Consider the following 22460-nt stretch of genomic DNA (forward strand, 5'->3'; position numbering starts at 1 on the left):
GCAGACATGTTAATCAGTTTGGAAAAGAACATAAATTTACATTTGGCATTATAGATGTTATCAAGTCGGACCCCAGGGGTGGGGATTGTAAAGGTTTTTTATCTCTTCGGGAAATGTGGTGGCAATTATACACAGATGCATCCACACCCCCTGGATTAAACGGCAATATTTCCATAAAGCCTCTATTGCAGTATAAAATGAACTAAAATTCATGTTTATATGCATGTATTCATTCATTTATTTATTTATGTATACACAACATACCATGATAAAGTTTACATCTAAGTATATGCAGTTAATATGGTAATATACTCAACACTATTTTATATATTTTTTATTATATTTTGTATATAAGATATAAGAATGCATTTATATTTATATTTTAATATATTGTGAATGAATTAATATTTATATTAGTTAACTGTTTTCATGTGTTGTTGATATTCAAACAGAGTGTTCAAATGTTGTCAGAAGTGATTTACCTTTAAATTATTTGGCTGTTTGGCGCCAAAAAAGTGATTTAAATTGTTTGCAACTCAGTAACAGTTAGTTCTGAGGAAGCCTGATACTGACAGGTGAAAGCGCTAAACTGACTGTATTTGGTTTGTTTAATAAACTTGTGTTTTTATCATACGAACGTTCTTTTTTGGATTTTTCTGCTGTATACTTGAAGAGTGCACCGGTTCCCAAGACTACATAGCAAGAAGTGTAAGCTTCCCATTTCTTTTTGGTTTTTCTATTATTATGCAACAAACACATATGTCTTTTGCTAAGGATTCTTCTAAACTGACAGGTTCACAAGAGTTTATTGTTTTTAATTCAATCACATATTTCTAGTTCTATCATTTTACATACAAGTGAAAAGTCTGTACCTTTCCCATGTAACATTTTTCTTTGGATTACATTATGACTCAGACTTCTCATTTCTATCTCTGTATCAATATTTTATTTTATTGTATTTTGATCATAAAACTCAAACTGAAATGTATTATACTCTTCTAATGTTTCCCTTCTCATTAAATAAAAAAATGTGATACATGCTTTATGGAGTCTTTTGTCGTAGTATAAAAAAGCAGATCCAGTTAGAGTGAGTCTTGAGCAGAAAATAATGTTGCATTATAGAGAAACTATCCTAAGAGATCCCAGAGGCCTGAACAATGGGAAAGAACTATTGCATGTAACCTGAAGTTGAGCATGTGTCTGTGCAGCCCCAAAAACAAAGAACCAAAAAGATGACTCATGTGGTGTCTAGTAAATAGAGGAGGCAAGGTAATTCATACAACCAAAGATGAAGGTTAAAATTATCCACATTTTATTATCACAACAGTTAAGTGCTTTCATCCTTTGAGTTAATAGGACTTCATCTGAACTACCTCAACCTGGGGGATGAGGTACAGCTACATTTAACCATGGCATAGATATGTGTGATAGGAGACCTCTGTATGCAATATGTAAAGATCTACTTAAATCTTATATAATTGAATCTTTGTGTAATGAGTTTGAACTTTGAGTTAACTGATTACAGCAATGTGAAACTTCTTTTTAATCATATTTAGGGTTATTGACTAATGAGTGTTAGATTAGGGAATTCCATTTTAAAGAAGTTATTGGATATTAGACAGGCTAAAGGGTAAAATAGGCCTAGAAATTGTGTTTCATTTATGCATAAAAGACAGTTAAGCAGAAAGAAAGAATAACCTTGCTGGCCAAGCATGAGGGGTAGTTTATTAGAAAGGAAACATAAGCATAAAGTGTGCAGGAAAATACAGAAATACAGAATGTTCTTCCTCAAGAGAAAGATACAATCTTGCCAGCTACAGAGTGTTCCTTAATGGAATGTTAGATTAAGACCAGGCCTGGAAACCAAGGGAACCAAAGCTAAGAGGGCATGTAAAGCATTACAGGGTTTTGGTATTATTAAAATATACTTCAGATACAGTTAAGGAGGTCAGTCAGTTAGTTTGATCGACCTGTCATTACAGAGAAGATTAAGCTACAATACAGGCAGTCGAGCCTGAGTACAGAAGACAGGTCAAATAAAAACTATTTTAGTTTACGTTGTTCAGGACAATCAGAATATGACGTGCAGTAACTTTGGGTATTGTTTATCAGCACTGTTAATGGAGACAGTATTTGGATATTGTGAACATCTAATAATGCCTTATTAAATAAACTACAGTGTTTGTAGAATTCATTCTGAAAAGTACACAAGACTTGGCCCATAAAGGAGAGACTGGCACCTGTTTAGCATGAGTTTGGGTAATTACAGATAAAGACTTTCGTTTCAGTCTCATTTCAGTTGTTTCCAGTTAATTCCAGTACAGTACAGTCTTATCAGTTCTTACAACGAGCATGTGCAACTATCTATTACTAGAGGCAAATTGACTACTTTTCAGCCTTAGTTGTCAGAACTATTGCAGCGATATAGTATTATGCATGGTAGCTTGCATACAATAATATGATTTCAGACTCAATGCCTGATGACACAATATAATGAGTACAATGCCCTTTTTGGGATGTACCTTACCAGACACCTGCAGCAACTGGAAAGACCCCAAAAGTACCTCACCAAGAGGATCAAAGGGCTCAAACAGATGCCATATGCTGCCCGGTTAAAGAAACTCCAGCTCTACTCAGTGGCATACTGCCTGCTCAGAGGCGATCTGTGCCTGACATATAAAGCCATGTCCAACCCAGAATGAATGGACATGCTGCACCTCAGAAAATCCAAATCCCATTGAGCTACGCACTCAAGAGACTTGAACCTCAGCACTGAAATAAATAGGACATGCTGGAGGGACAGATTCATAACCCAGAGGCTCCCTTCACTCTGGAATAAAATCCCAGTCCAGGTTAGGCAGAGTCCCTCATTGACTCTCTTCAAGAGGAATCTTGATGAGTGGATGGGAGATAGTAGGTTTCCCCTGGGTATCACTTCTGTGTCACTGTTAGACAGAGGCACAGTATACTAACCTCGAAAAAGGGCATAGCAAAATTCATTTAAAATGGGTGGCGAAAGCCAAACACACTCTGGCTAGGCTTATAAATGCCCTAGGGCAGATAGCCTAGTATGAACCTATGGACCTATGAACAGAAATACAGTGAGGGTCAAAAAGTACAGAAGCAGTTATGAAAAACTGATTATGAAATATGATTAAAAGCATTTATTCTGCAATATATTTACATTTAAGGAAGGTTCTTAGTAAACAAGCATTAACTGTCCACTCCGTGCATTAGACATAAATGCAAGCTGAAGTCACAAAGAAATGTGTAAAGCACGGGACACAGTCATACTCACTTGTACAAGGTGGGGGTGTGGGAACAGGAAGGCAAGTCTGTCAAGCCTGAGACCAAATAAATGAGTGTGTGAAAGTAAAACAAAATGTATTCCTTAAGTATCCAGTTTGCAGGACCAGTAGCTATCAAGATATGTATGGCAGTCAACAGTACAGCTTAGGTAAGTAGTGTGTGTGTGTGTGTGTGTGTGTGTGTGTGTGGTGGTATGGCAAGTATTTGCTGAGTGCATGTGTGTTTGCATGAATAGAATCAAGCAGTGTTCTAACACTACAGCCTGGCATCTCAGACAGGTGTGAACTGTGCATGGTAGACTACTCAGTTCTGTGTCATCAACCCTGACCAAGAGAACTTACTCTGCAAGGAGCTGCACTGCTAGTACAGTGACCCTTGCTAGAATTCGGGATGCTATCTGACTATGAGTGATGTCTGCTGGACTAGCTCTCATCACAGCTATGTGCAGGACCATGACAACATGGCTTATCATGTCTGGGTGTGGACACCACAGTCATGACTGAGCAGTGGTAGTAGTGCCACTATGGGAGTGGGATCCTGCATGGCTACATTGTCTAACACTGGCTGATGTAGTGGCTCTATGACCACATGGATGTTGACCCACCCCTGCAGTTGTTCCATTGCAGACACCACCAGATCCAGTGTTTCATTCAGCCTGTCCAAAGAGTCATCCACATGGTTCTGAATGCACAATGTTTAGTACTAGCACTATCTCTTCTGAGGCCCTTGTGGAACATGCATGCGCCTCTATGATAGCACTACACATACATTGTTTTGCGCTTACTGACACACCAGCATCAGGAGCAGGCCTCCTCCAAGCACCTCTAATTGTGTACCATCTATGTGGCACTTCACCTTCATGATGGCTGCACTATGCTGATCATCTTTGTCACATTTAACCTGTCCAGTCTCTGCATTCTCATGAGTAACAGATGAGTAACTGTAGGCAAACTGACTGTGTCTGAAATATGGGCAGGAGGTGTTGGAAGCACAACCTCAGTGTTAGACTGACCTTCTGCACCCCCAGACTGTGGTTCTTCACTACTGTCATCATCATCAGAGGCTACTGGTACTCTCAGGCAGCAAAAGTTCCACAGTGCCACAGGTAAGATCACCTATGGCTAATCATAAGCAACAACAACAACAAAAAAGAAAACTAGAATAAACAATGACTAGACCTACATTATGTGAAATGTATACTACAAGGTAAAAGATGTTAAAGCAATGAAATCAAATAACTTTCAGTTACACATGCATCTACCTTTGGATATTAATATAAATACAGAATGTGTGCATACCAGATGCAGGTGGTTGTGCAATGACAGACCCAGATGCACCTACCTATAAAAAAGAAATTAAACATGATAAGCATCACAAAGCAAATGCTAGAAGAAACAGTACAGAATAAGACACATCTCATAGAAATTGTTAGTGTTCACTGGAAAACCTGCCAAGCCCACCCTCTCTGTTTTTCCCTCTCTGTCTACGTCTCTTCTACCCCTGTGTCTCTCTCTCTCTCTCTCTGTCTCTCTCTCTATATATATATATATATATAAAATATGTGTGTGTGTATATGTATACAATGACAATTATTTCTTTATATAGCATACCTGAAAGTTCTGCAGTAGACACACTTGTCTTCCATGTCAGCCCCAGTAGCAAGGATTCTGTGTGAACCCTGTGCTAAGCTGTCTGGATCTCTGACACTGGACAGGAACTCCTCTGTTTCAGTCAACAGTGACTTGGTTGGAGGACCATGGCCTGTAGCCATACATTCATGGCAATTGCAACTGCCCAACATCTGGATGCTATAATCATATCACAGTGTCTTATTTTGGAATATATATGTCTATGGCTCCCCCACTGCATTGATGTCTCTCACCATTTGCTTCCACATACGGTCACCAGAGGACTTGTCATCCTTGCCTATCTCTAATAGGAATGACCCATGGTAATATAAAGCCTGAATGATTGCATCATTCTCATAATCAGTGTATGGTGGCTTAGGGTGCAGATGTCTTGGGTGCTATAGCCCTGTATGAGAGGAAACATAACAGGAAAAAAAATCCATAAGTAAAAAAATATATAATTGTTAAACACAAAACAATATATATGAATGCATCCATCCATTATATAAAATACATGAGGAATGAAGGCTTCATATGAGTACAGACAACTTAATACAGATTTCCTCTCCCTCCACCCCATTCCAAGGTAAAACAAAGAAAGACTTTAATAATAAGTTCATATCAGGACAAACATTTCTGTCACTCTGTAGGACATTGCAGCATTTAAAAAATAATATACACTTGTGAAGGAAAAATGATCAACAGTTTCTGGTGTGATATCCACTTCCATGGAGGGCAGCCAAGTAGACATCAGAGCCTTAACAAAATTGTCACTGCTAATAATGCAAGAATCCAGAGTCTTGATAAATAATTAATACAATAGTCTTCTGAAAAAGTTTCCATTAAACTGTCATCATTATGTAGAAAAATACTGCATGGTCAATAGATAACTGTGGTATACATGTCCATGCCGACAACTACTGAGAATTATGCAAACAGTAAAGCAATACTTGTATAGTGAAATGCAATCCATAAGTAAGGTTAAAATGTATAAAAGTGTTCACAACAGCAACCTACCTTTGCAGCAAGTCAGCTGTGAAAGTAGCAACAAGGTTTCAGAGCAATTAGCAGTTAAGATGCAGTATCAGGCTATCTGGATCCAGTCTCCCCTGCTATCATACAAGTTCCTTACCTACATGATTACTTTTCTATAGTGCAGATGCAGACCTCTCAGACTGATAATATGCAAATGAGGTATGGACTCATTAGCATTCATGAATTCTACAATCTGCACTAAGTTCAAGGAATGTAAATATGGTATAAGGACCTATATGATTGCATGCACACACTCTACCTCTGCAAGGACGAGAACTGATAAGGGTTAGCTGCTAACTGCTTGCAAGTATGAATAATTAGTCTGATTGCAGTATCAAGCAGTTTTTCACAATCTATCTTCTTTCATGTACACCTACTGAGGGTGTGTCAGAGAGAAAGGACTTAAAAGCCATTTTGTGACTGTCATTAAATGACTTAGGAGAGCAACATTCCTAATATTTTTGTTTATAACAACAGTTTCTAACTCTGAGTACAAGTGTGTCTGCAATTCTAAGGAAATAGATTAATCAATGAAACATATATCAACTGCAAGGCAAATGACATAGCAGTCTTGTTACAGAAACATAGATATGCAATGATGCTCATAAAATAAATAGAAGAAAATAGTTGCAGTGTTCACTTTTTATTTTATATTGTGTGTGGAAAGATTTATCTTCCCTGTTGCTATTATCACAGTCATCCATGCATCTAATTGAAAATTACACAGGATAAAGTTCAGAAATTGTTTCAGTTGCACATGGTAATGTCAACTGATACTATGTCACATCTTGAATATATCCTAACCAAAGAGTAAAAAGGTTACACAGACAAACCAATTACTAAAAACTACAAAAAAACCTAGCCAAGCTAGAGTTTTCACTGTGTGATACCTTAAACCTCAGCTAATAGAGGCCCATGGGATGTATGGACCCCTTAAATACATCAAGAGTTTCAGGTATATAGCTTCTGAATGTGCATTACTTTTTAATTTTTCTTTTTTAAGTCTTTGTGGACACATTCAGACCAGTAAAGCCAAACTCCACTGTGTACATGCATGTTTCAGCCTTCTTATGATGTTGTCAGCACAGCATAAGTGAATTGTTTGGTTATACTTTAGAAACACAGGGTGTTTACATCCAGCTGATGTCCATAACCATTAAGTTGTCTGCAAAATATCTCATGTTAATTGCTGTGTTTCCAGTTGCACAAATCCAGCTGGCAAGGCTGTGCATCTTTAGGCGCAAGCTGTTATACATGAGATCTGAACTGGGCTTCAATTCAGCCCAAATTTCTAACTTGACTACTGCAGATATGGCTGGTGATGGTAAGGATGATGTCCCATTTAGATCACAAAGTTGGGGTGTTGAGGAGTCCAGGGTTTTTGTGGCACTCCTCATTAATTGCTACAGCTGGAGACTACAGCAGAGGAATGAACTTGTTCTCAGTATAATGCTGAAGCGTGGAATAGCTTTTGCCAAGGCTGTCTCCAGTGCAACTGGCATCCCATGCAATATGGAGCAATTTTGTCAACACTACAGTGACATGAAGAATCACAAGAGGGACCTCCTGAGCCAATGGGAAGATGAATTTAGGACTGAAAAGACCCCTTAGTTATGTATGTATACTGATCCATAACCTGTCTGTAATATGGCATTAATTAACCAATCAATGCAGTTATTCCTTACACTTTCTTATGTACATTTATTTTTCTTTTTCTACTGTACAGCTGCAGCAGAGTGAGCAGAAAACAATGAGGCACATCAGGAGAGACTAACACACCTTGGAGAGGCACGGGATAAATATGGATCTCTTCTGTTTGTAAGGTACAGAAGTATTTTTAGTCCATCACTGTATATCATCTTGAGCAGGCATACCTTAACTTTTATATCAAGCCTTCATGCCTGCTCTAATAGTGCTTAGTTATTGAATTACTCAGTAAGTACATCAGATTACTTGTTTGTGGGTTTGATATCCAGAAACAGATATGTGATTTTTTACAGGTTACTATTTATTAGATATTTTAATTTCAAAAGTGCATGACATTATTGTTAATGCAGTTATTACCTTAGAAAGCAGATACCTGATATGACACAAGTGAAATGCATGATTCTTTTAGTCATATCATGCCACTCTGATGGACTGATTTTATGACACATTCATCTCTTCCTATCATATCTGGATGTGGTCAAGGTGTACTTATGTAATTTTAATGGCAGGTGGTGGCAGGTCCTTTGTTGTATTGCCAGAATTATGTCATATCTGGCACTGACCCAGGCAGCTGACACAGGAGACAGCAATGACAGTTCTGAGGATGAGGACTAGATTCTGACTGTTCTCAAGTTGGATGTTTATATGCCTCCAATTTCTCCTACCTATCCCCAGTCATGATCTCCTTAACCCTTTGTGTCTATCACCATCCCCATCTGTCTTGTATGTCCTGTTTGTCTGCCCCCCACTACCTAACTTACCCTACCTACCTGACTCTCTGATTCCTAAGTACCTTCCATAACATTCTTCTCTTTCAAAAACAATGGGCACATGTCCTACAAAAATGTTATGGCCTATGTATAGCTCTGCACTTCACCTATGTATTATCTTGTCAAACTTGCTTTGGTGCAATCGACTATATAACATTATTCAGCTCTTGTCACCCACCTCAATGTCAAATGTGCTGTGTCCAGGTATATATAGGTTCCTCAACAGACTTGCTATATCAGCTTCCATTCAGGGGAAAAAAATTAAACTGAGTGAGTATTCCACCTTCCTCTTATCTTAGTTTTACCACAAAAACCTTCTCTGCAACACACTGATGAGGTCATCCTGTCAAAAGTGCACTCTTTCCCCATAAGAATTAGACTTCTCCTGCGGTGCTTGCAGCTAATACTGTGTTCTCTAGATAGTATAAGTGGTTAGCTAGATGGTTCAGATCTGACAGTAGTAAATTTGTGTGGCTGTGTGGTACTAGTGTCATGGAAGTAAAGCTTCAACAAAACATGTGCTGTGTGTCCATTTCCATTCAGGAGAAAACTTTAGCTTTGAAGAGAGCTCCGTCTGCAGTTTATCCTACTTTTAACACAAACTTCTTCTCTGCAACACACTGATGAAGTCATCCTGTCAAAAGTTCAGTCTCTTCCCTTAAGAATCCTACTTGTCCTGTGGCACCTGAGGCTAATATTGTATTGTGTTCTCTAGATTGTATAACTCTATAGGTATGAGGTTCAAATCTCCCAGTGGGGAGGTTGTATGTGTAGCTTGAATATCAGGTACATATAACTTCCCTGAGCGAACATGCTATATTATGGGAAGTGTCATGTACAATTGTGTTTGTGACAACTCTCCCTATATAAATTTCTACTTAGGAGATGTATTTTCACTGGCAGATTACCCTATAGAATTGCATTACCCCCAGGCAATAAACAGTTTTGGAAACACAATGCTTACATCATACTATCAAAAATGAACCACATCATACTAGTCATATGAGTTATCCTGTTGTGCTTGCTTTTGATACTGTGCACTCTAGACTGCATAAGAACGGAGGAAGGAGGTTTGAATCCAGCATGTGTGTTTATCTGTTGTGCTGTGTAGAGAAGGCTTCTGATGCACATAATATATATAGCTGTGTAGTATAACTGTGCACTTGAACCCCCTTCATATATTTTTAGAAGAACATCAATGTATGAAGAATGGTGATGTCATCCATTCAACTGTGCATTGTCACAACTGTAAAACATCTCTTGTGGCACATGAGATTCAGGCAGTATTCTGATAGCTGATCTCAGGTAGTCAGTTCAAATCCAGCTATTACCCCTTAGACTCACTTGTGTTGGTTTGTCTGTGAATGTGCAGGTAGGTAAAAATGTTATCAGCCAGCTATTTGCTGTGTACATGTATGGCAGGAGATTCCTATTACAATGATTTCTGCTCATTTTTCACATAGAAATAGCTTATTTGATAATGATGCCATAAGATGACGTTTAACTAGCCATGAGAACTACTAAGGCTTTGCCTATGGCATGAAGACATGAGACTGTTGTCTGTGCTGTTGCCTTAGTAAGGCATGTGTATGAATCCATGATTATCCACACATTGTACACGATTGCCATTCTTCAGTCACAGTGATGACTGTATTATGCATCACATGTGTTTGGGTATACCTAGCAGCAGGCCATGTTGTGTCAGAAAGGCATATGTGACAGTATTTCAAAGAAATTATAGGTACACATATCCCTTGCATCAATAACATGATGTCACCGCTTCAAAGACCAGAATATCTCCCATCTGTAGCACCAGTGACACTATGGCATGTTCATACTTCCCAATATCATATAGCTGATGTTGTCACAAAGTCAGATGTTCAAAACCCACATTGACTGACTGTAAGCATTGCATGTTCTAATGCTGTTATGCATGAATGACATCCACAAGTGTTATAATGTGTACAATTACAGTAAGAGAAACCTCCTCCAGCCCTTTTATTGCATACAAATTGCAACTCAATCATATGATATAATGATTTCACACAGGTGATCTCACAGCTTCATAAAGACTTCTACTATGGTGCATGTGATTCATACACATTTGTATTTTGTGCATACCTCTCAACCTGGAAACATCAAAAATCTGGACAAGGCCCATGAAAAATAGGTTCAAATCTGTATGCTATTTAACATCTAATTTGCATACATAATTACGTAACCTCACCCACTCCAATGGAATTGTGGGATACCAACTTTCAAATGCAAACCGAAGAACAGACAACCAAAATATGACACCAGAGTTCCCCTGCAGCCATTCCAATGTACCATTACCTGGCTATTTCGCTCCATTTACCATAAACACTAATGTGTGCATAATGCTTTACTTCTACAAGCTTTACTTCTACAATGATTATTTGGATTTTATTTTTACATTTTACAGCACAACAATGCACAAACACTAATAGACATCTGGTAAACAAAGCAATACTGTCTCACAATGAAAATAGACTTGACATTAAAACTTCTCTGCCCTTGAAACTCACATTCATTGAAACAGCATTGAAACCCACACCACATCCAATGAAAATGCATCTGGCCAGTGGTGGATAAAGATTACCTTTCAAATCATTGGCCCCTTGAACACAAAGCCAGAAACATACATGTGTTCTCTTCTTTGATACACCTTCCTGACTTTATTAAATTATATTCCTTGTATAATACAACACACTTGTTAGACACAGCGCATTTTAAATTTATTGTTTGAACATTTTTCCAGTAGGCTATACTGTAGGCAATGAAACAAAATGCATGAACCAATAATGACAAAACTGCCCAATTCAGAACATTTCCATCATAAAAGTCTACTTCCACACCCACACTATAAATAGAATGACAGTAGTGTAAGCCACAGGCATCTTGAACAGCTTCTCACATTTATTTTCAATTTCATTTTTTTTGGGGGGGGGCAATAGGTCAAAAACCAGGGACACGTTTTAAACATTGCTTGTATAATTTTGTAAATTTGCTAGAATAAAATGTTGTGTTACCACCATGCATTTCACTGGCAAGTCTTGAACCCAGGACCCTATGCACTATAGTCAGAGTAACATACCACTATGCCAAATCAGCAGCTTCCTGAAAAACAGGAAGACTGAAACTTAATGGCTATCATTTAGTGAATTCATTTCTCACTTCTCACCATAGCTCTCAACCTCTTAGCACAATAAACCTGGACAAAGCCATTAATGGGGGAATACAAAATCAGTTCTCACCTCTCACCCTAGCTCTCAACCTCTTAGCACAAAAAAACTGGACAAACAAAGCCAATCATGGGGGAATATAAATTCAGTTCTCACTTCTCATCATAGCTCTCAACTCTTAGCACAGAAAACCTGGACAAAGCTCACAAGTGGTGGTGGCTAAGGACTTACCAGGGACAAATTTTAAACATTGCTTGCATAATTTTGTAAAGTTGCTAGAATAAAATGTTGTGTTATCACCATGCATTTCACTGGCAAGTCTTGAACCCGGGATCCTATGCATTACTAGTTTACTTACTTCAGCTGCAGAATTGCTGTAGATTCTGAAAGTTAGTATCCATAGTGCAAGTTAGTAATGGCTCATCTCCTTACTTGGAGTCCCAGTTGCATCTTTCTGCTCACTTTAGACCGCCAGGCCAGCAGGAAATGCGTGAGCTCCTTCTCAATTCCAACAGGGTGGTAGCCCTGATGGAGCTGATGTCATTGCCCACATGATGACGTCAGCTCTAATAGCATGGAAATTAAAAAAACAAAAAGAAAAAATTGGAAATGAAGGGTTGCCACTCCGGAATTGTGCACCCCTTCATTTTAACCCCAAAACTCGGTAAAAACTGAGTAATTTGGCACGGTTGGGAAGTATGATTTCATGGACTTACAAGTTTGTATTATGTGGACTTACATCGCTTACTGTTCAATTCCAGCCAGGGGCAACATTTTATGGAAGTATTGACATTGCATAAGCTAGACTGCATGAAGTTGTTATTCTCAATTTTTACTCTGTAGAATGAAATAACAAGTCATTTTTTAATATCCTGCCAGTGAAACAGTTGCCCTGTGAATGTTGCTGTGTGAGTACTACTGCATCACATGCATTCAGTGATGACTTGTATAGCATATCTACAGAGATACAGTGTGTTTCAAATCTGGGACAATGCTGTTGGACAAAAAAACAAGAACAGCTTCCTTGGCCAAGAAACTTTGATATTGCAATGCTCACAGTTGTGTGAACATTAACACAGTTAAGTCCTTGTCATCATAGTGACAAAAATCGTATTTTATACATTATCCTCAAATGTCCTTTATTACTTCACCCATTCATTTCATTTCTTTGTGACAAGATCCATTTCTAAGTCATGTGCCAGATGTAGTCAATACATAGTTGAGTAGAGTGTGTAGCATGACAGGCAAGGGTATGAACCTCGTAACATCTCTCTGTCATGTAATTGTGTCAGGAGTGGTTTAGGAAAAGTTAGCATTTATTGCACTGTCAGAGGGCAACATTTTAAGGCATCATCTTCTCCAGTAGAAGATTCATACTCATTACAATAGGGAAGTTCTATACGCCTTTCATGTGTGTTTGTCATGACACACACATGCCTATTTCTGTGGCTTCACAGGTTGATATGCATCTTTTTGATATATGTTATGGCATGTGTTTGAGTCTGGCAAGACACAAATGTTGAGTATGTCATTGATTGTTCACAGGCAATACTTAATTTTCAAATAAGAATGCACCATGTTGCATGTATTCCTCCAAACATTTATGTATTACTGTAAATGTTTGCTTCATATTGTACAGCTTTATTGGACATGAGGACTTACATAACATGTTTTCCTGTATGGCATGTTGCCAGATCATTATAAACTGTGATTGGGCCTGTGTTTAGACACTTTCTTGTATGTTTCAGTTGTTTACATGCTGTTATGTCATTGCTTTCTGTAATGTCTTGTGAGCATGCCCAATATAGTATTAGATGCACTTCATTTACAAATGGAGAACTTAAACTACTGCAGTGTCATCAGATCTGGTGTTGTCATTAGTCACCTGTGTATTTTGATTGCTATTATATTACTGTTTATGATGCACATGTATATAAAACACATGCTTGTCTAAGATATGTGTCAAGGTAATATACCTCCCTGTCTATGGTTGTCTATTGACAACAAATGGTAAAACATGTCCCTTTCTGGTGTACATGGCACAGCTACTGTATGGCTCATGTCTTGTTTTTACAGGATGAAATGTAGGATACAGCACTACAGTTAATGATCACACATACATTCTCTGTATATATGTCATAATCAATAATTGTATGCAAAGAACCCCTAATGTATCCACTGTCCTTGCTATCATCTCAGCTCAGCATGCTATCAATTTTAATATCACATTTACTCCCCTTTCTTACAATGTTGCATTGTGTTCCTCTCATATCAATTGTTAGCTTTTCCATTTTTTAGTTATGTACATAGGTAAACAATTGGAAACAAGATTATTTATTATTACCATCAATATGGATAGCTTGCTGTTGAAAATGTTTTTGTGACATCATCACATTTGAATGCAGTAAGTGACTACATTTTTTTCTCTCCCTTCATACTTATCCCCACGCTATTAACATTCTGTTCTGTGTAAATTATCGCAGTTTCATGTCCCCTGCACGCACATTTTTACAGTTCACTTGCCCTTCTTCATGCAAGTTGTCTGCATGTGCTCACATAAAATGTCTGCTTACAGTCAAGGAGTTTTGTTTACATTGTGTGTTCATGCTTCCCAGCACTGTTTCATGGCCTCCAACACTTCTGCTGGCCATGAAACAGTGCTTGGAAACATGTATCCTGATGTGTGGCATGCATATTCAATGAGCGTTACTGCCTGTAATCATGTAGGCTTTGTGTGAAGCCTACATGATTGCTAATGAATCCCAGGATATCTTTGCAAGTTTGAATAATACTGTGCTAAGCAATATTGTCATCAGTCTGTCATTTGGTTCTCAGTTTGTTCTAAGCTAAGAATAGCTGGTGATAGATATTAAATTATTTTGTTGTTGCCTACTCAGTTAAGTTGCATATACCAAGAAACTATTAGTCAAAACTCCATCCTTAAATTGCCCTCTGCAAAGAATTTTCTTTCTTTTCTTTAACCAGCCATACTTATTCATCTTGTCGCCATATAGAACTGCAATATTTGTTTAAACTTTCTCCTCTTTTCATGATATTGCCTTGTGCTTGTAAGACTTCATGTATGGGGGGTTAAATGACTTGATTCCACCAGATTTATTTTAACCTCTCTGTTTTCCCTTTTAATTTAATCAATCGAGACACTTTTTTAACCACACCCTTCTTCATGACTGCCATCAAGTACCCCCCTGCACCCATTTTATCAATACTTGCACCAGCCTATGTAATGTCAGTCAAATCCAGCCCTACCCTCTAATGCTGGATTTTTAATGGCAATCTGTGTTATGATCATGGCATGTTCTCATCACCGAGGGAGTGCCAGATCACAGACAGAAGTCCCACCCTCCATCCCTAACAGGGCAATTCAGCAAAATGCCATACCATCCAACCTCACCCTTCCTGGCTCTTCCAGTGACTTCTTTTGGATTTTCCCAGTTAGGGGTCGCCACAGCGGAACTCTGGTCCACTAATGATTGGCAGTGGATTTTTACTGTGCTGAGTTTGCAAGCCCAACACCTAACCTTCAAAGAAGGCACACCCAATCACGCTTGCACCTACCTGCATGTCTTTAACATCACTTGACCGCGGGGAGGACATGCAGACTCCAGACAGAAGGTGCTTTAGCCGAGAATCAAACAGGAGAACCTCTTGCGGTAAGGTGACAACGCTAACCGCTGCACCACCGCGGTATAATGTTGTGGTACCAGTGACCAGGATGCTAATTAATTTTGGGATGCCTTGGTTTGCTTGTATTAGCCTTTCCCAGTCTTAGTGTTGGCCTGTATGTGATTTGTAACTGGCATATAAAAAGAAGCAACAATACAGTATATCCAAAGACAGAGCATAAATAATAAGTATTATTGTGTCAAAATGTTAGCTACTGTAATGTAGCCATTTAATTCTGGCATCATGTTATAGCTACAAAAAAATAGTAGCAGAGTAAACAGCAGTACAGGATAGTACAAAGAAGTATGCCACATGTGAGACACCATGTGATACTTTCACTCTAAACTTTTACACAAAACTGAAAACTCAGCCATGGTTACATGACTAATACAATAGACTTACTTTTATTTAAAGGCACAGTACTCACATATTAGAATGTGATTTAGTGATATCTTACAAAAACTACAACATACTATGAGCTCACTGAGATTGTATCGGGGAATGCAGAAATGGTGCATATTCACACAAGGGATAGGCATGCACTGGATGCATTAAACAAATGCACAGAGTGAAATATAATGCTTGCCGAACCTCTCAAACTGCAGACATTGAAAATGGGAACAAAGGCCCTTGAAAAGTAGAGTCATCCAGTCAAAAATCTGGTCATAAAATTAGCATAAAAACTGAATACTAAATAGCACTCAGCTCTTCCTGCTTCCTGTAGGAATGTGGGATACTACTCAGAAACTTATGTTTAAAAAATCAGAGTAACAAAAATGATGCAAAAATGTAAGTGTATTATGAAGATATTAATGAACTATATTGTAAAGCTCTATCACACAAGGTCATTTATTTTTGCTTTTAAAAAAAGGAAATTTAGGATGTATGTCCTTTCTTTAAATTATTGGTGCCACTAGAATGTTTGTCATGTAGTGCGGTTTTCTGTGTACTGTACAGCTTAAAAACTAATGTGTGATGAGGGCATGCTCAGAAAAATTGTGTGAAAGATGAATCAAGTTTGAAAACAGTGATTGATCTTCTTTCGGCTTTTCCCGGTTAGGGGTCGCCACAGTGGATCACCTGTCTGCTCATGATTGACAGTGGAGTTTTACAGTGTCGAGTTGCCAGCCCAGCACCCAACCTTCCACATAAGGCACACACATGCACACACTCGGGCCAATTTAGAGTGTCCAATCCACCTACAGCATGTCTTTGGGATGAAACCAGAGCACCCAGAGGAAACCCACACAACCACAGGGAAGACATGCAGACTCCGCACAGAAGGCACCCGAGCCGAGGATTGAACCGGAGAACCTCTTCCTGTGAGGCAGCAATGCTAACTGCTGCACCACTGCGGCCACCCGGAAATAGTGATTGATATACCTCCAAAAATAGGAATATCATGTCATGTGCTGGGGTAAATCCGGCCTGAAAATAAAAGGTTTGTGGCATGCACTGTGGTGGCAGGACAGGTAGCTTTCATCCTTCTAAGTTGGGAACTGCTGATTGAGAGCCCAGTGTCTGTTATTCTTAAAGTGTATTAGTTCTGGTTTAAGCACTTTGGCTTCAGGCCAGTTATTTTACATTAAGAAGGTTCATGGTCTGCACTCTTGTGGGAGAAGAGGCTGGACTCTGCCCTTCTGAGCTGGGAATTTCTGGTTAAAGGTTTATAGTGCCTGAATATTTGAACTGTATCTTACTGAAATTGGTACACCTTGTTTGCTGTAGCATAGACTAGATCCAGGCCTGCTGAATCTAGCTTTGTTTATATGCTTGTTGTTTGTTTGCTTGTTATTTCCCTGGAACGCTAATTCCACCTAATACGCGGCTTCTCAGCGCTTCTGTGGATCACTAGTAATATCTGCATTGCTTACTGTACTTATTTCCTTGTTTCACTTGAAAGAAAGTTACTGTTTGTCGTTTTGCATTTAAGTTACCTGTAACACATTGCACTTAAGTTACCTGGCACTTGCTCGCTAAAGCAATTATATAAGTCAGCACTAAAAATTAAAAGCACTACACCCTCACTCCCCACTGGCCCTTGTTTTCAATTATTAAGGAATTCCCAATATTATTCTAGCATGTCCAAAGGTCAGTTGTCAATCTCATCTCCCCTCCAGTCCAGCTGGTGAATCTGGGAATCTTGAGGCAATGTTACAACTGCCTCATGTACACAGACAACCCTCTCCTCCTCCCAACAAATTCCAACACATGTGAGAGATACAACCATATAGCCAAACTGGAGGCTAAGCTCTCTCAACTCAGTACTGGCATAACCAGTCAGGAGGAGAAGGAAACCACACTCACTACAATTCCAGTCTCACATAGACCTACCACGACAGCAAACCAAACACATAATCACACAAAAACATACTCGGAGGCTCTAAATAAAGATCTGCCTAAGCAGCAGAGACCTCCAAAGCAGACACCCAAGCAACCGCTGCCCCAAAACAAAACACGTGCAACACATATCTCACAAAGCCAGTGTGCCAAACAGTCACAGCCCTTAAGACTAAACAACACACCTGATACACTTGTAATAGGTGACTCTATCATCAGGCACACTGACGTCCCGCTCACCAGGCTGAACAAGGAGAGGGTCACGGTGAGCAGCCTGTCGGGCGCTAGGATCCGCCACATAACACAAGCACTCAGGTCACTCCAAGGCAAGTACAAATATGACTCAGTCAATGTCCATGCTGGTGTGAATGACCTGAGACGTACCTCCCTGGACTACATGAAAAGAGACATAAAGGAGCTCTCTGAGCATGTAGCCCAGGCCGGTATGACCTTGACCTTGAGTAGCATCTTACCCTCACCAAGAATGATGCCACAATATGAAGACAAGATGATCAATTTCAATAAATGGCTTAAGTACTGGTGTCATTCAAAGGGGATCCAATGCCTGTCAGCTTGGGATGATATGCTCGACAAGCCACGATGCTTCGCTAGGGACGGCTTGCACCTGTCACCCCTGGGCTTTCGGATATTGGCAAAGGCTCTTGCTACCCCCATAGCGCCTTTTTTAGGCAAGGCTCAAAAGACAAACCCAACTCCATAGGTATCACAAGGGATAAGAAGCTAAGAGTAATGCTACTCAATGCCAGAAGTCTAAACCTCAAGATGCACGCACTCAAAACTCTCCTTAGCATGGAGAACATCGATATCTGTGCAGTAACAGAAACCTGGTTCAGGGCTCCTGAGAACACCCCAGCACTACCAGGTTATACCTCATACCATGCTTTTCGGCCCCAAAACTTGGACCAAACCACAAAAGGAGGGGGAATATCGATATTCATCAAAGATACCCACACCTCCAGGTTGGTGGCAAAGCACGAAGCATCAGAGACTATCCATGTGCAACTAACAGTGGGTAAAACTGCCTTCCAGTTTATAGCCTGCTACAGACCACCCTCCCAAACCCAGGAACCCCACTCGGCCTTTCTGAGAACACTGGAAAATATGAAGGTCTCTCCAAACACCATTATATTGGGCGACTTCAACTACCCAAACATAGACTGGGAGCATTACTCTAGCTCCAACACCCTAGCCCAAAGGTTCCTAGAATTTATAAACTCAAATGCTATGGAACAACTTGTTACCACTCCCACAAGAGGGGAAAACATACTGGACCTGATCATCACCAACATGGGGACTCTATGCTCCAGACCAGAAGTGTATCCCTCACTGGTAAGATCAGACCATAAACTAATCTCACTGGATATTCACATCCTGACCCCACCCCCTGCCCAGAAAACCACAGTGAAAGACTTCTCTAAAGCAAATTTCACACTCCTCAAAACCGAGGTGGAATCCTTCAAAGCGCCCGGGCCTGTGGAAAATACAGCCCAGACCGCAGAATCCTTTATAAATGCATTCTATGAACACCTTCAGGAATGCATGGATCATGCGATCCCAAATAAAACCAGGACCCAATCCTCCAAAGGCAGACGTCCTGTCTGGTGGACCCCAGCCATAAACAAACTATACAATAGAAGGAGGAAGCTACTAAATGATAGAGCAAAATCCTAAAAAGGGAAGGCATCACTGATCAGTATTAGCAAAAAACTACGGGCACTCATAAAATTGTCTAAGGCCAGCTTCGAGAGAAAAATTGCACAGGACACTAAGGATAATCACAAGGCTTTCTTTAGTTATGTTAGGAACCTGGGTGGTAATTCCCAGATATGCTCAGAATTAGTCCAAAATGACAAAAATACACTGAACCCACAGACATTGCCAACATCCTAGCTGACAGGTTCAGCGCAAACTTCTCCCCACCAAAAGGGCAAATATCTATCCCAGCAGAGTGCTGCCCCCCCTGACATCTCAGATGTTCAGGTAAGAGCCGCCCTCTCCAAAGCAAAAAACACAGCATCAATGGGACCAGATGGTGTCCCAGGCTGCGTCCTACATGAACTCCAAGAAGAGCTAAACCCAAACATAAAACTACTGTTCAATCTCAGCCTTACTACAGGATATGTGCTCAAAGAGTGGCGTACAGCAACAGCGGTCCCTCTCCATAAAGGTGGTGCCTCAACGGATCCTGGAAACTATCGCCCCATAAGCCTGACTAGCTTGGTCTGCAAAGCTATGGAAAGGATCATCATGGACCTCATAAATAAAGATATTGGGGACCTACAGACACTGGATCCTACCCAGTTCGGCTTTGTTAAGGGCAGATCCTGCCTCTTAAACCTGGTTGATTTCTTTGAAACAGTCACCAAGGCCATTGACGAGGGGAAGGTGGTCCACACAGCCTACCTGGACCTCGCAAAAGCCTTCGATACAATACCCCACTCGAGCATTATAGATAAGCTCACCAGCTTAAATATAAACCCCTATGTCACTAGATGGATTGAAAACTGGCTCAAGGACAGAACCCACATGGTTAGAAGTGCTGGAGCCATGTCAGACTCCAAACCAGCTACAAGTGGTGTCCCACAAGGCTCAGTCCTGGGACCTCTTTTGTTCGGTATATATTTCTCGGAGGTACAGGCCAACACGGAAGGACCGTGGCTGATCAAGTTCGCAGATGACTGCAAACTGGGTGCCATAATCGACTCTCCAGCCAATACAAGCAACCTCCAAATGGGCCTCATAGAAACAGACAACTGGTGCCAGAGCCATGGCCTCAAGCTAAATGCCAAAAAGTGTATAGTCATCCCCTTTGGCAAAAACAAAGTGCCCACAAATTACCATATAGGTGGTAATCCATTAAGTACAGAAGAAGTAATTAGGGACCTGGGGACCCAAGTTGATAGCAATCTCTCATTTGACAACCACGTGGCCAAAGTGGTTAGAAAAACATTTTATATAGCCCACCTAAGCATGAAGGGATTCACATCTAGATCAGGGGAGGTCATCGTGCCTCTTTACTCATCCCTCATCAGGCCCATAATTGAGTACAATGCCCCTTTTGGGATGTACCTTACCAGACACCTGCAGCAACTGGAAAGACCCCAAAAGTACCTCACCAAGAGGATCAAAGGGCTCAAACAGATGCCATATGCTGCCCGGTTAAAGAAACTCCAGCTCTACTCAGTGGCATACCGCCTGTTCAGAGGTGATCTGTGCCTGACGTATAAAGCCATGTCCAACCTGGAATTAATGGACATGCTGCACCTCAGAAAATCCAAATCCCATCGAGCTACGCTCGAGAGACTTGAACCTCAGCACTGAAATAAATAGGACATGCTGGAGGGACAGATTCATAACCCAGAGGCTCCCTTCACTCTGGAATAAAATCCCAGTCCAGGTTAGGCAGAGTCCCTCATTGACTCTCTTCAAGAGGAATCTTGATGAGTGGATGGGAGATCATAGGTTTACCCCGGGTATCACTTCTGTGTCACTGTTAGACAGAGGCACAGTATACTAACCTCGAAAAAGGGCATAGCAAAATAAATTTAAAATGGGTGGCGAAAGCCAAACACATTCTGGCTAGGCTTATAAATGCCCTAGGGCAGATAGCCTAGTATGAACCTATGAACCTATGAACCAAATAGGGGCAGTCGAAAGGTCTGATGCTTGCATAGTGACTTACTAAATTACCTGTTAAAGGCATGGTTTGAATCTTGTGGCAAATAATTTCTTTGTGTAAGGTGCAAAGGCCCCAAGAAAGTGGTCTGGGATGCAAGAAAAAATGTGCTTCTCAGTTTCTCTTTGGGGTATAATATATTCTATGGGAACAGATATTTTGTTGAAGGCATACAAAAATGCCTGTATATATCATGGCACCAGCACTTTTATCTATGAAATTTATATGTCTAGTGCTTGATGTATCTTCTGACAGAGAAATAATGCTAATTGAACTATTCACGAGACACTTGCTTATGCGTCTTATATGTGAATAATTGTTTTGTTAAAAATTGGATTTTTAAACATCTACTTTGTTGATCCTCAGTATAAAACATTAATTCGTTTTTGCAAAAGAACAAACAAATGTTTCCAACAGCATGCTATGGTGTGTATGAAAAATTACGCAATTGTTAGCATGTTATATTTTGGGTAATGGGATAGAGATGGTGGTAGAAGCTTGAAGGGCAGAAACCTGCATGTTATGGTATGTTACTTATTGCCTAAATTGCCAGGCTGCCTGGATTCTTTGGAGCAGACTGACAAGGATAGTATATAGATAGATTTAGTAGAATATGATATGCTAATACTCTCTGTTATAACACACAAGTAATGTACCTCATGTCATTTTTGCGTTTGAAAAAATGAAAGTGAATTTTCAGATAAATAAGTCTGTTTAGTTTATCTTGTCTGACCTCTTTACAAGAAGAGGTAGGCAAAGGAATGAGCTGAAACTATATAAGATAAACATTTATAGGAATGCACTTAGTTAAACACTGCAGGCAAGGTGACCATGGCATGAGATATGCACAGTAAGAGCAGAGTCTATTGCATCACATCCACCTTGCTAAAGGAACTACGTGACAGAAGCAGAGATCTGGGTACCATAGCAGGACAGAAAATCAGGACTGTGCTTCTGTTTGAGCACCATACTTCCTGGTGTTGCCTGAATCAGTAAATATTCTTCTGTGCAGATGCTCATTTTATAAGACAGAAAGTATTTCTGCTTCATTACCAGTGTGAGTGAAGACCAGTTGTCGGTGCTTGTT

The sequence above is a fragment of the Protopterus annectens genome, chromosome 7.part0 (assembly GCF_019279795.1).
Source record: "Protopterus annectens isolate FY-2018-M chromosome 7.part0, PAN1.0, whole genome shotgun sequence".
Taxonomy (NCBI): Eukaryota; Metazoa; Chordata; order Ceratodontiformes; family Protopteridae; genus Protopterus; species Protopterus annectens.